This window comes from Carlito syrichta, unplaced genomic scaffold (genome assembly GCF_000164805.1).
Source record: "Carlito syrichta isolate Samal-C Ts95f unplaced genomic scaffold, Tarsius_syrichta-2.0.1 Scaffold316183, whole genome shotgun sequence".
Lineage (NCBI taxonomy): Eukaryota > Metazoa > Chordata > Mammalia > Primates > Tarsiidae > Carlito > Carlito syrichta.
Window position 1 is genome coordinate 81,630 of NW_007260279.1, and position 7,540 is coordinate 89,169.

Consider the following 7,540-nt stretch of genomic DNA (forward strand, 5'->3'; position numbering starts at 1 on the left):
CAAGCTCTGCAAGGGGGTAAACATTGGGAATCATGGTTCATTGGTGGGGAGGTGAGGGGTGAGGTGAAGGGCACATTTGGAGACTACTACAAAAATCAATTTCACATGTTTTCTTAAAATTTATAATAGTAATTTGTTTAATACTTTGTTTTTTCTTTTGTTAATTAATTGGTTAATGTATGATTTTCTAACTCTGATAACATTTATTATTTTCTATCAAACTACACCACACCATTTAACATGAGTTGGATTGCAAATTTAGTTTGACCTAGAGTTGAAACAGATGTATACACATTGGCAGCATAAATGTACAGTTTTTAAAAAATGAATATTCAAATAGCTAGATACTTCAACTTAAATGTTGTTTTCTTAATTCTGAGTTCTATATTGTGTAATGATTGATTTCTTTCTTTCTTTTTTTTTTTTAAAGGAGGATTTTTTGAAAGGACAGAAAAACTCCCAGAATGGGAGGAGACCCGAGAGGGTTGCCTGATTACTTATAAGGAATGGGAAAGATATAATATACTATACGTAGCAAGCACTATATCCTAAAGGTATCCTTATTTATATCAAAACTTGTGTTGGTGGCTAAATAAAAAATAAAAGAGGATTGAAGAAATCACCATGAATTTTTTAGATTACAAATTCTTTGGAATTGAATGTTGATTATATTTTATTTGGTATCACTAATTAATTTTAAATTGATTTCAAATTATTTTCTCCTTGACTTTTCCTTTTTGTAAAGATTTCAGTATGTGCAAAACTATTATATAAAATCTATTATCAACATTTTAAAAAATTACTAAAAAATGTATTACCTACATATGCATGAAATTGTTTACCACAAACATAAAAAGAAATGATAAATGTGCATAAATTAGAAGTATATTCAAATGAGTTATATAAAAGTGAAATGAAATTTTTGTGTTTACCATGTTTAAACAAACACACTCTAACCTGCTTTCTAGATTATTTATTTATTTATTGAGACAGAGTCTCACTCTGTTGCCCAGGCTAGAGTGAAGTGGCACACTCATGGTCACCACAGCCACAACCTGCTAGGTTCAGGTGATCCTTCTGCCTCAGCCTTCCAAGTAGCTGGAACTACAGGCATATGCCAGCATGCCTGGCTAATTTTTTGATTTATTATAGAGACAAAGTCTCACCAAGTTGCCCAGATTGGTCTCGAAACCAAGAGCTCAGGCAAACTTCTTGCCTCAGCCTCCCAAAGTGCTGGGATTACAGACTTGCACCATCGTGCCCAGCCCTGATATTTATACATCAATTCATCATGTATTGTATTTTACTATGAAAAATGCGATAGGCAGAGCAGTTTCTAAACCAGAAAAAAGTAACATTCAAAATAAAACAGGATGTGCAATTGGGAGTGTTCAAGTATATATAGAGATGTTGTATAACAGCTATGCATTTTTAAAAAGTCAAATTTACTTAAAAACTAATTTTACCCTGCATAATGATCAATAACATTTTCTTCTTAGCTGTCTCTTTCCTAACTTGGGCAAGGGTGACTAACAATAATCTGCATAAGAAGTGGAGTTAGTACTGACTCTCAGAAAAATGGGAAAGCCAAAGAAGATCTCATTCCTTCATATTTAGCTGACTAGGGACATGTGGGTGGCAAGAGAATCTGAAAAACTTATATGGATGTACAAATATTTATTTAACAACATATGAACTATGACTTGAATTTTGGCCATGATTACGCAAAAGTGTGTGTGTACTGTCAAAAGAAAACAACCATCATATACAATAAATATTGAAAGAAACAAGATTAAATGACATAAATAGAAGTTGCAATATGAGAGAAACTTGAGAGTGAAAGATTCTTGTCTGAGTATACCACTTGCTGATGCATGTTCTTGGATATGTTATAGAACTCCTCCAAATTTCAGTTTCTCTATCTGTCTAATAGGAATAATAATCTGCAACAGAGTTATGATGAGGTTTGAATGAATAGAAAACACATCTTAAAAAAAGCTTTGAAGCACTAATAAAAATTTCTGGTTCAAAATTTAATTTGAACTTTCATATACCATGTGAAAGTGTCAATATTCATAGCAGAAACTGCTAAGAAATTGAGTTTGCATTAATATGTTACACACAGGAAACATCAGTGTATCAACCAATTTTCTTCTGTTACTGGAAAGTTTATTATGCTGGTTCTCTAGTAGGAGAAAACCATTTCAAGGCTGAGGAAAATGCTTTTCTTTTCTATATGTATATAGCTGTTATCTTAATAAAGTTGTTAGTGCACTGGGTTATTTGCATTGATTCAGGTTGCCTAGAATTTTCACTATGTAAATTTAGTCCTTACATGAAATTCTTTGTTTGGCAATTGGTTTTTCCATTTAAAAGTTTGTCTCATTTTAATACCCCTCCCAACAATTGATTTTTCTTTTATTAACTTTACTTATTTTCAGTTTGCTACTTTAACAACAGCTGAGTTTAGAATAACATATGTGAGTGACTCAGATGTTTGTCTAATCTGGAAAAGAGATCTATCACTCAGTATCTCTAAAGATTTGCACATTTATTAAATTCCAGCTTATGAAATTATTTAGCTAATATATCTCTGGAAAACACAATCAAGTAAGTTAATATTGAACTCAAAGTCTGGAAATCTTTTTTTTTGGGACAAAAGAAAAAGAAAAATTATGCAATTTGTTTTTCCCATGAGCATGGAGATACATTTCCTTACAAACCTGTTTAAAATGAATCACTAGTTGTTTTATATTCTTATTGAAGATGATTTAGTAAATATGACCAGTCTTCTCTTCTAGAAAAGGAAAGTAAAGCAAATGTGTCACAGAATGTGTAGATAGCTCAAGACCTTAGCAATCCAATGCCTTTCAGATTTATTTTGTATTTCAGAATGCTTTCCTCCATTGGAATCGTGTATTGTATCAATAGCAGGCTGCTTTGGTATAAGAACAGGCCTACAGACCAATGGAACAGGATGGAGATTCCAGAAGCAAAATCTCAATTTCTCAACCAACTCATCTTTGACAAAGTCTCCACCACCAATGACTGGGGAGAGGAGAACCTGTTCAGCAAATGGTGCTGGGAATACTGGCTGACCACATGCAGAAGATTAAAACAGGATCCCTACCTATCACGATACATTTGTCAACTCCAAATGGATCAAAGACCTAAACGTAAACCTCAAACTATAAGAACCTTAGAAAATGCAGGAGCTGGCCTTATGGAAATTGGAACTGGCAACCAATTCCTGATCAAAACCCCAAGTGCCCATGCCATAAGAGATAAGATAGATTCTCATCAAACTGACAAGCTTCTGCAAAGCCAAAGGAACCATCAAGAGAGTGGGAGACAGCCCACAGACTGGAAAAAAATATTTGATGACTGTATGTTTGGCAAAAGCCTAACATCTAGGATCTACAAAGAACTCAAATGAGCTGAAAAGGAAAAAAAAAGCAAATAGCCACATTACAAAGTGGGCAAAGTATATGAATAGACAGTTCTCAAAAGAAGACATAAGAGCAGCCAACAGATACATGAAATGGTGCTCAGCCTCACTAGTCAAAGAAATGCAAGTGAAAATCACACTCAGATACCACCAAACTCCAGTCAGGATGGCCACCATCAGTAACTCAAAAAACAACAGATGCTGGAGAGAATGTAGAGAAAAGGGAACACTACTACACTGTTGACAGGAGTGTAAACTAGTACAGCCTCTGTGGAAAACAATGTGGTAATTCCTAAAAAATCTAAAAATCGACCTTTCATATGACCCTGCAATTCCCATACTGGGAATATACCTGGAAGAACTCAAATCACTCTATAAACAGATATCTGTTTATTGCAGCATTGTTCACAGTAACAAGAACATGGAACCAACCATGCTGCCCATCAAAAGAGAACTGGATAAAAAAAATGTGATACATATAAATGATGGAATATTACACAACCATAAAGAAGAACAAAATCGTGAACTTTCACAGCAACCTGGATGGGCTTAGAGTCTATAATACTGAGTGATCTTTCATAGAAACAAAGAACTAAGTATCACATGTTCTCACTCACAAGTGGACCTTGAACAATCATCATAATACTATAAGAAAGGGATTGGCAGTACTGGGAAACTGCCAGGGGAGTGGAGGTGGGATTGGCAGTTGAGGAAACTGCCAGGGGAGTGGGGGGGGATTGGCGTTGAAGGAAACTCCAGGGGAGGGAGGGTTCACTCAACGAGGGTACCTGCATAATGAACATTTGTATGCCTAACTTTGAATTGTACCCCACATCTTTAAAATTAAAAAAAATTAAAAGTTAAAAAAAAAAAAGAAATCTTGTGTTGAAGAAATGAAAGAGAGACACTTAATAGGTTTTCTTGACTTTAATAAAATCATCTAACAATTTTGTTAAAATGTCAGTTTTGGTCTGTAATGCTGCTGCTGCTTGTCTATGAACCATACTTGACTTTAAGATGTGAGTTGATAGGTTCAAAATTTGGCTGAATATTGGAACCACCAGGGAGTTTTAAAAAAGACTGATGCCTAATCATTTCCTGGCCCTACCTGAATTAATTTAATTGGTATGGATGCCTCCTGGGTATTAGGATCTGAAATGCTCACAGAATATTTTAATATGCACCCAATTTGAGAACTTCTCTAGTAAAGATGTGTGTGTGTGTGTGTGGTGTGTGTGTGTGTGTGTGTTTATTGGAAGGAATAGATGTCATAGATCCCATTTCCTACTGTCTTTCTTCTATGCTATGGTAAAAACACACCTAGTAGCAGATTGAAACTAAAATTTTTGTTTGATAATGTTTTATCGAACATAACATGATATAAATACATTTAAATATAGGTGGTTAATATAATTCTTGTTCTGTGTTTCATTTGATTTAACAATACACTATGGATTAACAAGTACAGGATAGCACCATCATTTTTAATGATTGTGAAGTGTATTATTCTCTGCTTTATTTTTCTAATCCTATAATATTAAGAATTTAGTATAGTTATTTTCTTCTAATATAAAAATGAATAAGATGATTAATAGTATTCATCAAATATTTTTGTACACTTCTGTTTTTAGTTGGGGCATTTAAATCACTGAGTTCAACCTCTGTGGAAAGCAGTGTGGCGATTTCTGAAAGAACTACATTGAGCTTCCATACAATTCAGCAATTCCTCTTCTAAGAATATACTCAGAGGAACATTAAATCACAGGACACCTGCACATGTATGTTTATTACAGTACTATTCACAATAGCAAAAGCACAGAACCAACCTGGATGCCTATAGAAAATGGACTGAATGAAGATAATGTGGTACATATACACAATGGAATATTATGCAGCTGTAATTAAGAACAAAATCATGGTCTCAGTGGCAACATGGATGTACTCTAGACCATCATTCTAAGTGAACTATCACCGAAACAAAGAACTGAATACCTCATGTTCTTACTTGTAAGTGGTCCCTGATCACTAGTCACATGAGCACAAGGGTGGGAGTGGCAGAGCTAGACACTGCTACGGGAGGGAGCCGGTGAGGCAGGCCAATGGCAACACACTGGGTACCTGGTCCATTATACGGGGGGAGAGGACCAGCTGGAAGCCCAAACTTCACCTGCATGTAACTTACTTATGAGAAAATCCTTACCTGTACCCCACAACTCTAAAATAAATAAGATATTAAAAATTAATAAATAAATCACCGAGTTTGTTTAAAATTGCCAGTGCAGGGTAAGAATGAAAACCAAATTGACCTGTAGTTAGCTTTCTTACTGTTGTAAAGTTTCTGAGCATAATGCATCTCCTTACTGCCTATACTTCAGACATTTTGTCCCCAACACTCTGCAGTTGGAATAAATTTTAAACCACCACCACATAATGAATTTTTACAGTCACTGTATGGAAAAATATAAACTTTCTTAGGGTTTTAGAAATATGATGGGGGACCCCCCAAAAAAACCCAGAATTTATTTACAAAAATTAGATATTTATTCTTACATGTTAAAACTTGTCACCTTCAAAGTACTCTCATTTGATGCAATATACCTATCAAGATGCTTTCCCCACAGCTTTAAACAGTTTTTGAACCTCATTCATTCTGGTGCCTATTAGAGCTTCTGCCATTTTTTGTTTCACTGCTTCCACATCGGCAAAATGTTTCCCTTTGAGGCCTTTTCTTCATCTGGGAAAACAAACAAACAAAACACATCTTTCAGGTGGAGATCAGTTGAATAGGGAGGGTGGGGTATGGAATCATAATGTTTTCTGGTCAAAAACAGCTGAACACTCAGCATGGTGTGGGCAGGTGCATTCATAAATCACCCATCATAAAATGGGCGCACAGTATAAGAATCGCCAAAAAAAAAATTCACTGAAGCTGAATGCAGACTCTCACAATAAGGCTAGCTGGCACACTGATACTGATGGATTTCTAGAACACTTGCCTAGAGGGGGATGTCTGTACTACAAGGGGCTCACCTTCCAAAAGATAATTTCCATCTTTTTTTTTGGATCAATCCTCGTATATGACCTTATTTTTATTTTTTGAGTTGGAGTCCCACTCTTATCGCCCAGGCTGTAGTGCATTAGCATGCCCACAGCCACCGAAGCCTCAACCTGCTGGGCTTAGGTGATCCTTCTGCCTCAGTCTTCCAAGTAGTTGGAACTACAGACGCACGTCATCACGCCCGGCTAGTTTTTGTGATTTATTGTAGAGACAAGGTCTCACCAAGTAGCCCAGGCTGGCCTTAAATCTCTGGACTCAAGCAATCCTCTTGCCTGGCCTCCCAAAATGCTGGGATTACAGGCTGAGTTACTGTGCCCAGTCATATGATTTTATTTTATGGGGAAAGTTATATAACTAAAATCTCTAATAGAAAAATATAAAAACACATATAAAACATTTCTTTCAAGCTGTGGATGTTAGTACTTTTAATATCTAACAATTAGGCAATATTTCTATTTATTTTTCCACTGGAATGACTGAATATTTATGTCTGTTAACCATTTGCACTTCATCTTTTGTGATTGCCTTGTTATGTTCTGTTTTCTAAAGGTATATATATATTTAAATAAATTGTATGTGTATATTTAGGGTATACAACATAAGGTATGTTTTGCAAATGGTTCATATAGTGGAACAAATGAACAAATCTATCATCTCACCTAGTTACTCATCCTCTGTAGCAAGAGCAGCTATAATATGCTGGTTTAGAAAAAAATCCTGAATGCAATACACTATTATTAGCTATAGTCCTTATGTGTACATTAGATGTTCAGACTTGTGTAGTCTACCTACTTGCTGCTTTGTAGTGTTCGACCCAAATCTTCTCATGTTCTTTCCTCCACCTCAATTCTAGTAACCACTGTTTATCTTTATATATCTGCCTCTTTTGTAATTGCACATATAAGTGAAATTATGTGCAATATTTTTTTTTTCTGTATCTTGCTTATTTCACTTAACATAATGTCTCTCAGGTCGTTATCCTTGTTGTGGCCGTTAGAATTAGTCCTTTTTAAAGGTTGAATGATATTTCATTG